This window comes from Acinonyx jubatus, chromosome D3 (assembly GCF_027475565.1).
Source record: "Acinonyx jubatus isolate Ajub_Pintada_27869175 chromosome D3, VMU_Ajub_asm_v1.0, whole genome shotgun sequence".
In the NCBI taxonomy this organism is placed as follows: Eukaryota; Metazoa; Chordata; class Mammalia; order Carnivora; family Felidae; genus Acinonyx; species Acinonyx jubatus.
In genome coordinates, this window is record NC_069392.1 from 86210739 (window position 1) to 86224690 (window position 13952).

General features: G+C 39.0%; 1 long non-coding RNA gene across 1 annotated transcript; it reads right to left on the minus strand.

Annotated features, from left to right (window-relative positions):
• Positions 1 to 4219: 4219 nt before the first annotated feature.
• LOC128312523 (uncharacterized) lies at positions 4220 to 10886 on the minus strand. The gene is made up of 3 exons (XR_008291925.1): positions 10822 to 10886; positions 5718 to 5925; positions 4220 to 4503 (listed from the first exon to the last, which is right to left on the minus strand). It is a non-coding gene; the product is annotated as an uncharacterized LOC128312523 (long non-coding RNA).
• Positions 10887 to 13952: the final 3066 nt, after the last annotated feature.

The window sequence follows — 13952 nt, forward strand, 5'->3', positions numbered from 1 at the left end:
CTGGCTTCCCAATTCACTTCAAAGGGTGACCCATCGTGCATTTGAAAATTCCAGGGGGTTAAATCCACACAGGGGAAAACTTGACCAAGGAAAGAAGGGAAAGAAGGCAACAAAAGTTACCATCTTCCGGTTTCCTGGCATTCATGCACTACTCAGACGCTACCTCCCCATGCAGCCAGTTCAGCAGTCGGGGAGCAGCAGTCTGCCCCCCAACCCCCCCTCCCCCCCCCCCCCGCCACGGGCTGGCTCTCAGGCTGTGGTCGGCGTGGTGATGTCAGGCTCATGGGGCTTCATCCTCTGGAATAAAGCATCATTTCACCCTTGAGGCAAATCTGCTTCCTAGGAAAGTTGAGAGATGGGAAGAAGAAAAAGTTTTAGGAAGTAAAATCAGCAACATTTAAGAGTAGACTGGATTTGAGGAGACAGAACGTTGATATGACAGGATGAGCGAACGTGAGACAATAGAGGGAAGGGTGACCAGGATTGCCCGGGCTGTGGGGTGGAGCGCAGATGCCATCTTGGACGTGTAGGGCTTTGTGGGATAAGCACATGGATTTGAAGTCTGGTGGATTGATCTTGGCTGGAGTCACCAAAGTGTACGTTGCCTATATGCCGTGAATGCAGCCACCCATGTGCCTGGTGGGCTCGCTGGGGCCCACACTAGCAAGTGCCCCAAAGCAGTCGTCAAGGAGACCCAACATTGTGCTTTGAGTAAAGCCTGATAATTCAGTGGCAACAACAACAACAACAATATCAATTAATTAAAACTAAATTCGGCAAATCAAGCAACTGTGTCAAAAGTCAACAATTGATAAATATGAGTGAAATGTACACAGCTGTTCATAGTTCCATTTTTTCAACATTTCTCTAAGTTTCATTTTTTTTTTTTAAATAAAAAGAGACAGAGGGTATCGTTACCATGAGCACATACTACTCTACTACTAATCTAGAAGACTGAAAAGTGACCGTGGTGGTGATTTTTTATGTCACCTCGACTGGAATGAAGGTTTTCCACATAGCCGGTAAAACATTGTTTCTGGATGTGTCTGCAAGGGCATCTCCAGGAAACATTAGCATTTGAATCAGCGTACTCAATAAAGTAGATTGGCTTCTCTAGTGTGGAAGGGCCTCATCCAAATCATCCAGGGCATGAATAAAACAAAAAGGCAGAGGAAGAAGGAGATTGCCTCATTCTCCTCCTGCATGTCTGCCTGAGCGGGACATTGGTCTCCTGACCTTGAGCTTAGATGTACACCATCAGTGACCCTGTTTCTCAGACTCAGACTAGACTATACCACCAGCTCTCCTGGGTGCCCAGCTTGTAGATGGCCAGTGGTGGGACTTCTCAGCCTCCATAATCACGGGAGGCAATTCCTCATAATAAATCTTCATAATAAATAAGTGTTCTTTGTCTCTGGAGAACTCCGGCTAACACATTGACTGTTGGCTTTACATGTAGGTAGGCAGATTTTCAACTTAGTGGGAGAAGTTTTTTGGAGAGATGGTGGTCAGTTGGAGTGGGTCGAAGGATATGAGAAAAGTGGGGGGAAAAGCAGACTGATTATGGGAAACTTCAGAAAATTTTGGTTACAGCATTTATAAAAATGCCTTGAAAACACTAAGTTATCCTAATTACTAAATGTTAACAAAAGCACCATTAGACACCATGGAAAAATAATTTGAAATCATCATTTAATGTATGTTTTTAAAATCTGTGAACTTTTCTTTTGTGTGGTAGTCAGTGGAGGCAATTCTGTCAAAAAGAAAAAAAGGGAGAAGAAAAAAAAAGCTACATCATCCATGTTCTAGTCAACCTTTGAACAACGTGAAGATTAGTGGGGGGCAACCTCTCATGCAATCAAAAAAATCCACACGGAGGGGCGCCTGGGTGGCTCAGTCAGTTAAGCGTCTGACTTCAGCTCAGGTCTCGATCTCAACGGTTTGTGAGTTCAAGCCCCACATCGCTCTCTCTGCTGACAGGGCATAGCCTGCTTTGGATCCTCCATCTCCCTCTTTCTCTGCCCCTCCCTCTTCGTCTCTCTCTCTCACTCTCAAAAGAAACATAAAAAAGAAAAAAAACTTCAGATAGCCTCTGACTCCCCAAAGACTTGACTACCAATAGCTTACTGTTGACCAGAAACATAATCGATTGATTACATATTTTGTTAACTACTGATAACATAATCGATTAATACATATTTTGTACGTTCTATATATTATATACTATATTCTTAAAGTAAGATAGAGAAGAGAAAACATTACTGAGAAAATTGTAAGGAAGGGGAAATACATTTACAGTTCTGTACTGTAATTATTAAAAAAAAATGCATATAGTGGACCCACATAGTCCAAACCCATATCGTTTAAGGGACAACTATGTGTATATAGGCCCAATATCCAGTGACATATAAGACAAAGCCCTTAATGACACTACAACCTACCTAGACATTGAAGTCCACTAAAACAAAAGATACAATTGTATGTTATAAAACTTATTCGGGGGGTATATACCATTGTTAGATTATTCCAAAGAACAATAATTTTTCTTGAAAAATGTGGTAAAAAACAAAAAACCCTATATTTTATTATAGCTGTGGCCCTTCCAAAGGCAGATCTATCCGAACACAGACAGCAGTCCCAATTAGTGTCTGACCTAGGTCAGACCACAGTTTTGGCAGCTGTTTAATGAGCAAAGTGATACAAAATGTCTTCAAAGATGTTGGAGCAGTAGTTACAAGCCAATGAACTGGCATTTAGAAATCTTGTCCAAATTAATAGAAAAGGCATTGCATTAAGTTCTAGTTATGATATTGCTTAATAAAAATATCTCATCTTCGTAGTTAAGCTCATTTTTGCCCAAATCATTCAAGTCGGTTTGGGCCGTATAACGCCCCATATTTACCAACGTAAGCTATGGCGACAGTTTTAATGAAGAGCGTCCAAGGATTTGTTAGCAATCGACCCATCGAACCAAAGAGCATAATTGCGGTGAAACCTTTGTATATCGACGACACCATATTTTAAAATAAAATATATAAACCTCTAACCAGGAATCGATAACCTGAGAATGCATATCATAAAATGTTCTTGTCTAGCTGCTCACTGTTTACCGAGTGTGAATCAAAAAGGTTTAAAATTTTATACGTTTGCAATTAGCACCGGCTTATGCACCATTTCACCTAAATGATCATTGGTGTAACGAGAAGTACGATAGTGTTTGATATCGCCTGTAAGTCACTAAAGACTCATTCACAATGAATATAGAGCAATATCTATGTTGCATTTATTCAATTTCCTTATACGTTTATTAGTACACTTAGGTTGTAATTTTTTTTTAACTGCGTGGCACTCAAAGCAATTGCAGCAACAAGGAAAACGTGCCTCTGGTATCTTCTGCTGTGTAGAAGATACTTAAGGGCACAGTTACTGTGCTTTAAAATCCATCACTGTTCACGGGGCAAGGCTCCCAGCTAACCACTGAGCACATCAGGGATACTGAGGCAGACCCTTCTAGGAGACAGGACACCTCCGACAGGGAGCTTTGACAAGGACTGTCCACTGGCCTTGGCAAGACGTTTCTAGAACTGCACTCCAATCTATAAGCTCTCTCTCCTGTACGCAGGTCAGACCAGCATCGTAGCCTAAGAGCCCCCGGTGTCATCCTTCTCCATTTCAACTCACGGGCATATACACTGCCCAGAAAAGGCCTTGTGAGTCTACTTCTATCTTGGTGTATGCCTCTGGGAAGGCCTGGCCTGAACATTCATCCTTTAGAATAACTTCAAGAGGAATTGAATAAGGTAATCCGAATCTTTAGACCCACTGGGGACCTTAGAGATCATTTCATTTCACATGGGCAAAGGGGCAAAAGGCTCGGAGAAGCCGAATGGATTTTCCCAGTAAGCATGATGATTGAAACAATCCAAGACTAACTACACCAACTGACACTTCATTTTATTTCGAATCCGGTACCAACAAAATACAACTGTAGACAGAAGGTAAGTTGTGTCTTAAAGCTGGGTGATGTCCACATCACCTCCGGGGAGAAAACCCATTATGCTGTCGTGGCATAATGACATCGCTGTAACCAAATTATTACGGTGTCACTGCCCGAAGGAAAGTAGGAGAAACTCCTGAAGACTCTTTGGAGGACTCCATTCCTTTTTACACAGATCCTAAGTAATAGGACCTTTTTATTTTTTAACACTTTAAACATATCTATTGCCATAAGTACTTGCTTTATTTCAAGGCACAGCCGATGGAACGTAATGTTTTCCCACTGCTGAAGTTATCAAGTGGATACTTTCATGATTTCTTACAAATCAGTATTATTAAGCAAACAATCCAACATGACACTTCCAAGAATTGCACCGGACCACAAGGCAGCTTAGATACGAATTCATTCAGCATTGCCGCCTTCTGTGTAACCAGCAAATGAGAAGCTAACGTCACTTGGACTCTTTTCTCTCCGGCGTTCAACACCCATTTTGAAGACTGATCCACCTAAAAAACATTATTCCACAGAACAAATAACAGAAATAAGTAGTGTTCTGGAAACCAGATGCTTTTCTCTGCAAAATGCCCTATCCTGTTTTCAATAGCTTTTCATGCAGTGTAGAAAAAGAGGGAAAAACTTTTTTGGGGTTCCATAAAGCACTTCACTTGGTTTTATTCATGTCAATTCCAACATTCTATTTAATAAAAATGTCCATATCTTCTATATTAAAAGCATATAGTGTATAAATTAAATTAGAAAAAAATAAAGACTTTGACACTTAAGAAAGAAAAATAAAGACATTTGACACTTAAGAATATCATTACTGTCCCCAAATGAGAAGAGGTAAGCTTGCTTATGATATGAGACCCAGAATTTATTTGACAAGTTCTAATTTCTGATTTTGAGGTTACAACTCAGTGTTCTATTATTTATTAAGTATAAAACAGAATAAGAATGGACCACCAAAAACACCCACGATAGTAGATGGACCATTGTGCCCATTTAAAATTCTCTCAATCTATAATCTTTTATTTAAATATATACATAATTTTAGGAAGGAGATTATAATTCAGTGATAATTTACACATTAGAAAATACAGCTGAACCTAGAAATGACTACCTATTTAACATAATTACTGGTTATGCTATTTAATATAATTCACAAAAAAGTCATGAGATCAGGACACCTGGGTGGCTCAGTTGTTAAGCGTCCGACTTAAGCTCAGGACGTGAACTCCCAGTTCACGGGTTCTAGCCCCACATCGGGCCGACAGCTCAGAGCCTGGTGCCTGCTTCAAATTCTGTCTCTCTCTCTCTCTCTCTCTCTGCTCCTCCAGCGCTCACGCTCTGTGTGTGTGTGTGTGTGTGTGTGTGTGTGTGTGTGTGTCTTTCTCTCTCTCTCAAAAATAAATAAACATTAAAAAAATTTTTTTAAGTCATGAGATCAATAATACCACTTTTATTAACAGAGAAAAAGAACAGTTCTCAAAGAACGTAAATACTTTGTCCAAAGTCGCTCAGCTCCTTTGTGGTGGAATTTAGAGTTAAACCCATGCATTTTTGAGGGTGTGTGTTTTTTTCCCAATATGATACTGATTCTAAAATCTTATTCTGTGATGGACTCTTCATTATTGTTCTCACTGAGATGTTCTTTTCTTAACTGTACGCTTTAATTTTTATGATAATATAAAACTGATACCATATTCTGGACCGACCATACCTCTTATTGCTGGGACATGAATCTAGCATTTGCCTTTGCACCTGTGTCTGCACTGAAGCCAGCTGATTCTCCACTACACCTCGATAAGAACCAACAGAGCTCCATTTTGTGTCCAAGCGATAACTTCCAGCTGGTAAAGATCATCTGAATAATGCGATCAATTTGGTAGCAGAGGAGAGAGGAATAACCACTCGTCAGATGCATGGTACTTAAAGAACGAGAATTTGATCGTTGATTGAGGAAACTATTATTTTGCGATGCACTTATGTTGTGCTAATTGATAGTTAATTCCTTTTTTTTATTGCGGAGTACTATTTCATCGTGTGAATAGACCACACTTTGTTTATTCATTCACTTACTGGCAGACATTTGGATTACCTCCCGTTTGGGATTATTACCAATAAAATATCTCCTAACAATGATATACAAATCTGTTGTGGAAATGATGCTTTGGTCAAGTCCAAAGGCCCTTACTGCTCTGCAGTACGCTTGGGAGAGGATGCGATCCTCTATGCATTAAAAAAGCCATTTTCCCAGAAATTCCATTTTGGGGTTTTTCTCTTTTCTGGGAATGTTTCCAAAATGTCGAGTGAGACGCTCCAAAGTTCTAGAGACTTGCCTATCACCCGATGTCTTGCATACAGTCCATACTGTGAACACTATTCTACAGGAGAACAAAACACAAACAAACGCAAAAACTTTTGTGCGCTGCTCTGTTTTATGCAAAACTCATCTCTTCATGAGGTGGGGCTTCAGATGGGCCTTGCCCCCCAAGGACACTTTTCTGTGCAACATCACAGATGTTGACTGTGCCTAAGAACTACAGAGCAGCCAACACATTTGAAGGGGCAAGCCAGGAATGTGGGGGAAAACACTGTGAGATACCGATTTTCAATGTTTTAAGAATAAGCGTTGGTTCCTAATTTTACATTTATATATGTTTAGGCAGCATTTTAAGGACAAAAAATTATAGGAGTCAGTGAGGTTTTTATTTTCCTCCAATTTTTTAATTTTTTTTCTTTTTCTTTTCTTTCTTTTTTTTTTTTTCAGAGAAAAAGAGACAGACAGAGAGAGCAGGGGAGGGGCAGAGAGAGAGGGAGATGCAGATTCCAAAGCAGGCTCCAGGTTCTGAGCTGTCAGCACAGAGCCAGATGCAGGGCCCGAACTCATGAACTGTGAGATCATGACCTGAGCTGCAGTCAGAGGAGGCTTAACCAACTGAGCCACCCAAGTGCCCCACGTTTTTTTTTTTCTTTTGAAGCAGTTCCTGTATCATTTAGATCTGAGTCATTTCAAAGTATTAGAGGGATTCCTCAATGATTATGAACCTACATTTTTAAGTGAGGCTTTTGCCAGTCAAGGAATTTGTAATTTGGAGTAGGTAACTATGATAATGGACGTTCCAGGAAGCAAAGGTTAATACTTAAAATGTTTTAAAAGTGGATCAATATTAGACTCAATAATTGAAAACAGTGATTGTCAACAATGGGTGAGGCCATACTAATGAACCTCACAATTGAATACTAGCCCTGCCTATCAGTACTCAGAGTTTATAACATGTTTTTGTCTTCTATGTTTCAATTGGTGCAACTTAGCATAGCCACAGCCAGTATATTTGGTCATCATACTGGCTGACGAGCACCCAGAACCCTATCCCATCAGCAGCTACTCTTTTGAGTCCAATAGTTATGATTTGGTCATCTTTTGTCTTCATGCTTACCTCTTAGACTTGTTCCAGAGGGATTGATCATTTCTGAAGGCAGAAGAATATTCATTTTTCACATGTCACGTTTTTAAAATCTATTTCAACTGGTGGCGCCTGGGTGGCTCAGTCGGTTAAGCGTCCAACTTCAGCTCAGGTCACGATCTTGCAGTCCTTGAGTTTGAGCCCCGCACTGGGCTCTGCGCTGACAGCTCAGAGCCTGGAGCCTGCTTCGGATCCTCTCTCTCCCTCTCTCTCTGCCCCTCCCCTGCTCATGCTCTGTCTCTCTCTGTCTCAAAAAATAAATACAAACATTAAAAAAAAATTTTAAACCTATTTTCACCGGTCTATCCTTCTACCTAGAAATAGTGTCTCTTTCCTAAATTTGTTAATAAACCAAGGACAGAGAGGATAGTTTTGAACTTTAAAATAAATTAGAGGGTAATTTGGAACTGGGAATTAGACCTTATAAAAGCAAAATGTTTCATCTCGGATGCTGTCTTCCTTCCTTCTTATCCGGATTTCAATTTGCAGAGAGTTTGAAGCCTTCAGCACTCCTTGGATGCTCTGTGTTCTTTTATTCCCATTTCTCAGGGCACAGCTGAGAGGCATAGCAGCTGGTTTATGTGGGCTCAAGATGTTTCAAAAGAGCAGTTATCACATTTCTCAGCAGCTCAGGTAGTAGGAATTTGCTTTTTTTTTTCTTTTCTTTTCTTTTTTTTTTTTTTTTGTAAGGTACATTTTTGCCAACTGTAAATGGAATTCAAACCCCTGGGAATTTAAACTCATTTCTAGGTTTGGAATCTACATTACTCAAGTGTGTTTGAAACATGCAAAAATCATTTCCTGTACAGCTCAGGGATGTCCACGAGGCTCCAAACCTGAGCCAAACAAGACGATAGCCAGGAAGAGGGAAAATATCCTCATGGCTTATTTCTGTTATTCTTCCTGTTGGATGGGACACACGTGGCCCCAAGGCCTTGGATAATTTTCAACACCTGAGAATACATGGTACGATTTTTTAAACGATTTTCTTTGTACAATCCATTTCATAACCCAACTGAAAGAAAAACAGATTTTTCATCTTGATTTTGTACTTCAATCCTTCGGACGGTATCAACAATAGCATTTTCGATTTCATCCGGGTTGTTTGGCAATACTTTAAATTAGTATAATTTTCAACATTTACACGCTCAAATATCTTTTCGTAGATGATCACAGACAAGCAGGTCTCACGACAAATACTGGTATTACTGTCACCAGAAATAGAGAAGTATCCACCTGCGTTTTCTAAAAGCCACCACTGTCCTGACATACAATGTCAAAGATGAGCTTTCGCCTGTGTGGAACTTCCTATACACGGAGAGCGCGAACTCTTTCCTATCTGATTGATCTCATCCAACACTGGGTTTGCAAGATCCATCCATGTGTTGCTTTTTGTTTCCATTTGCTCATTCTCACGCTCTGTAGTTTAAATAGACGGGATGCCTTCCAGATTGATTTGTAACTTTGTTGCAGTTTCAATCAAAATCCTTTAAGAGGGGTTTTTGGAAATGAACAACTTTGTTCCAAAAAATTGGCCATCTGGAGAACTAAGGATAAAATTGGAAAATCTACCATATTTCAACACTCATGATAAAGCTATAATATTTATGAATATATAGTAATAATGGAAAGAAAGCAAGAAAGAGCACAGGAACATAATAGAGACACAAGAATAGTCCTCTAATTTTTGCCAAAGAAGATATCCCATAGTTTGGTGGGGCAAAATGATACATTTTTTAAAGTTTACTTATGTATTTTGAAAGAGAGAATGAGTGGGGGGCGGCAGAGAGAGGAAGAGAGAGAATCCCAAGCAGTCTCCATGCTGTCAGCACAGAGCCCTATGCTCAGGTTTCATGACCTGAGCCGAAACCAAGAGCCAGTTGCTGAACTGACTGAGTCACCCAGGTGTCCCAAGATGATATTTTTAATAAATGATACTAATTGATACAATGGTGTTGGGTTAATTAGATATCCACGTAGAAAAATTATTTTTTTATTTCTTCACATGGTATACAGAAACTTAAATTCTAAATGTGTAAGATAATCAATGAAGCCATCAATGTAAATGTAAAACTTTAAAAAAAATTGGGGAGAATTATGCTCATCACTTCAAATAGGCAAATATGAACAATCCTTAATATATGCAGTAATGTCCCTGAATTTTTTTTCCCTTATGTGGTGATTTGAATGAGCAACAAATTATTGCATTTCAAATGTTTCCTTCAATCTTTTAACTATATGAATGTCTCAGAGATCTGGGGTGAATTTCTTGCTGCACTCTGCCTTTTTTTAATGGTGGAAAACTCAGATGATATTTTACTCCTGGGTTTAAAAACAATCATAATCATGCTCGAAAACGTGTGAAAAAAATCATCAAGGGTAATTCTTAAATGTTTACAGGTTGAAAAAGTGCCCCTCAAAATACAACAGTAAACATTTGAGACAAAAGTGAAGCATCAAGACAGACTGAAAGAAAGACGGTGGATTATTCTGCCACAATACAATGTTTACAAATTAGAAGAGGCTAAAATGTTTTATGAATAAAAAGACTTTCAAATTAAATTAAAATGTGAAATAAAACAACAATGACCCAAGCAAACCCAGGGCAGAGTTGCCAACACAGAGAAGGACCTACATGGCTTCTGCCAAAACCTCACAGCTGCGGACGCTGCCTATGGAAACTTGTCCCCCGGTGGTCTCCCTCTGGCCCTCCTCCCCTGATGCCCTCTGTGGACAGACGACATTGCCATGAGAGGAAATGTAATGATAATGAGGGACTCTTTACAAGGAGGAAATGAAAGGAACAACTTAACCTCTGGAGTTTTCCCAGAAAGAGGTTTCATGACTCATTATGGAACTTTTATCTGAATGTAATTAAGACATTTTTTAATCTATTTCTGTCCATAGGACATCTCAGGGAAATAACTCCCAAATGTTTAGTACTTCCTTAAATCATTCTTTTGAAGTCTACTTAAGTTTACAATTTCTGAGCTCCAAGTGTAATTTCTCCTACTGTAATCAAGACTTCTTTGTTGTTAGTATGTTTCCAAGGTTGCAGGTTTCTAAGGTATGACCCTCACAAATACATCACTTCTAGTTACGTCCGTTTTTATTTTTAATTCCTCTGAAACTGCAATTCTGTCTCCATAGGCAAGGCTGTCATAATTTAATAACATAAGAAAAATGAAACCATGCCTCCAGGTCAGGGGTCCACAAATGGTTTTCTGTTAAAGGCCAGATAATAAATATTTCAGGTGTTGTGGGCCACACAGCCTAGTGATTCTTCTTTTCGTTTAACCTTTTAAAAATGTGAAAACAATTTATAGCCACCACACGACCACTGGCCTCCTTGCTTACCTGTTGCCTGTCATTCCAATGGTGGGAAACCTGATGGCCGCCATCTTTGGGCCATTTACTCTGCTTTGCAGCCACAGTAGACATGCGCAGAAGCACCAGAAGTGTTAACCTACGCCCCCAGGGGAAACAATGTTACAACCCATGCAACTGGGCTCAGGTAAGGCTTCTTTTGTATTTAGTCTTACAGATTCCACTCGTTTACAATGTTGCGTTCTCTTCCTCCACTCCTCAGTGAGATTGTTTCATATGCTTTTAAACCCAGTAAGACTGTTCTGACACATTCTTCAATCCATCACGGGACTCTCTGACTTCCTAAATGTTTTTTTTTTCCTTAATGTAATTATTTGTATACATTAGGATTCATTCTCTTTTTTTCTCTATAAAGTTCTGTGAGTAAAGTTCTATGAGTTTCAGCAAATGCATGGTGTCGTGTATATACACCATCACAGTAGCCTACAGAATATTTTCATTAATATACAAAAATTCCAAGTTTTCTTGACTCTGCACTCTCTTCCCTAATGCCTGAACCTCTTGTATCCACCGATCTGTTTGCCACTCCTGTGGTTTAGACTTTTGCTACACATGTAATCACGCGGCCTTTTCAGACTGATTTCCATTTATTGCTGGAGACTGTCGCATTTCAGGGTCATTCTAGAGCTTATTTATCTATTCACCTATCGAAGGACATCTGGGTTGCTTCCGGTTTTTGTCAATTATGGATGAAACTATCATAAACATTTGCCCATAGGTTTTTGTGGAGCCATGTTTTTAGACCAGTTGGGTAAGTCCTTACGAGCAGGACTGCCGCATGGCCTATGCCAAGATCTGGGTGAGTTTCGTCTGAAACCACCGAGTTCTTTCTAAGTTCCTGGACCAGTTTGCATTCCCACCAGTGACGAGTGAAAATTGCTGTCCCTATGCATGTCACCAGTGACTGGTACTGTCAGTTTTTGGACTTGGGCCATTTTAATGTGTACCTAGTGGTACCTTGGGGATGCCATTTGTCTTTCCCTAATGACAAATGATATTGAATATCTTCTTATGTACCTGTAATCTATGTATCTTCTCTGGGGAAATCCCTGTTTAGATCTTTGGCCCATTTTTCAGTTGGGTCATTTGTTTTTTATTGTTGGGTTTTGAGCGTTCTTTGTATGTTTCTGGTACAAGCACTTTGCCAGATGTGTTTAGACAGTGTTGTCTCCCAGTCTGTACTTGTCTTTTCTTTCTCTTAAGAGGGTCTTTCAGAGAGCTGAGATTTTTAACTTTCATCTTTCACAGAATAACTTTTTTCTTTCAGGTAGTATATTTCTTACATTGTATCTACAAACTCATCGCCAATCCTGAGTTAACATTCATTTTCTCCCTTAAAATTTTATTATTTTACATATTATACTTAGATATAGATCTGTTTTGAGTCGCATTTTTGGAAAGTATGAGGTCTGTGACTGGGCTTATTTTTTTGCATATGGACATCCGATCTTCCCAGCACTATGTACTGAAAAGACTATCCTTTCTCTATTGAGTGCTCTTTGTCAAAAAGCAGTTGACTCTATTTGTGTGGATATATTTCTGGGCTCTCTGTTCTGTCTCATTGATCTATGTACTATTCTTTGGCCAAAACCATGCTGTGTGATTACTGTAGCTTTATAATAAGTCTTGAAATCAGGTAGCCTGCGTCCCTCAACTCTGTTCACCTTTAACATTTGTCCTGTCTATTCTAGGTTATTGCCTTTCCATACATTTTAGAATCAGGTTGTCAATATCTGCAAATAGTTTACTGGGATTTTAAGAGGGTTGTGTCATAGTTACCTTTCTATAAGGATGTGTGCAATAAATCCTTTCTGGAATCTATTTCCAAAAGTAAAGTTTGCTTCTCTTCAGGACACGGAAAGTTCTTCAGTGAAATCTATCTAAGCCTTGGCCGTTCCCTTTTTAGTATTGTCATCATGAAAACAAAGAAATAAATCATATTTAGAGATCACTCTGCTGATTTAATTATTTTTTATTGTTTTCAATGAGCTCTTTATTTTGATATACAAACATGCACACAGACACAAACACACACACACACACACATGTATATGTGTGTGTGTATATATATATATATATATATATATATATATATAATCTCCATATATACTCCAGGCCTATCCTGTTAGTGGTTAGTATGGTATAAATCATAATTAAAATTAAAAGTAGATTAAACAGGGATGCCTGGGTGACTTAGTCGGTTAAGCATCTGTCTCTTGGTTTCAGCTCAGGTCATGATCTCACAGCTTATGGGTTTGAACCCGTATCAGGCTCCATGCCAACAGTACAGAGCCTACTTGGGATTCTCTCTCCCCTCTCCCTCTCCCCCGCCCCGTCTCTCCCCCACTCACTCTCTCTGTCTCTCTCAAAATAAATAAACTTAAAAAAATAAGTAGATTAAACATAAATATACAAATAGAATGAAGTAGAAATTTAAATAAAAATATCAGTAAAATGTTATCACAATTTGTTTTTGTGAAATTTTTAGAGGGTTTGCATTATTTTGTTCTCTATGTTAAATTTATCTGTTGTTTTTTATATATGTTGTTTTACTTTTGTTTCAAAAGACACTTTAATAGAATTGCAGACTATCCTACAAGTAAATGCACGGTCCCTACGACCCACCAAAGAGAAGAATATGGACAGAATGAGTCTTTATGGTGTTTTTGGTTAGTGGAGATCCAAAAATTTTATTGGAGCTAAAATTCAAATTTATAATCTTAGAAACATACTTTTGGAAATGCAAATGGGCATGAGCAGGGGAAAACGACCATGAGGCCTAATTTTACTTAGGTTGTGTGAATAGTTGAGCATTTGCAGAACAGAGAATTTGAAGAAGTACTAACAACACCATACAGTGATATTATTTCCTCCTATTCTGCACAGAAGCTACACAGTAGTTCATCCTGTAGCTCAATGGTGGAAAGAAGGGACTTTCTATTTTTTTAATGGTCAAACTGCTGATTTACCTTTTGTTGTTCATGAAAAATATATTTTACGTGATGCTCCCTCTTTGCTTTGCACATAAATAGCACTTTTCATCAATACCCTTGAGTAAGAACAAACAACTATTTTTACAAAAGCAGTGTGCTGAAAGGATA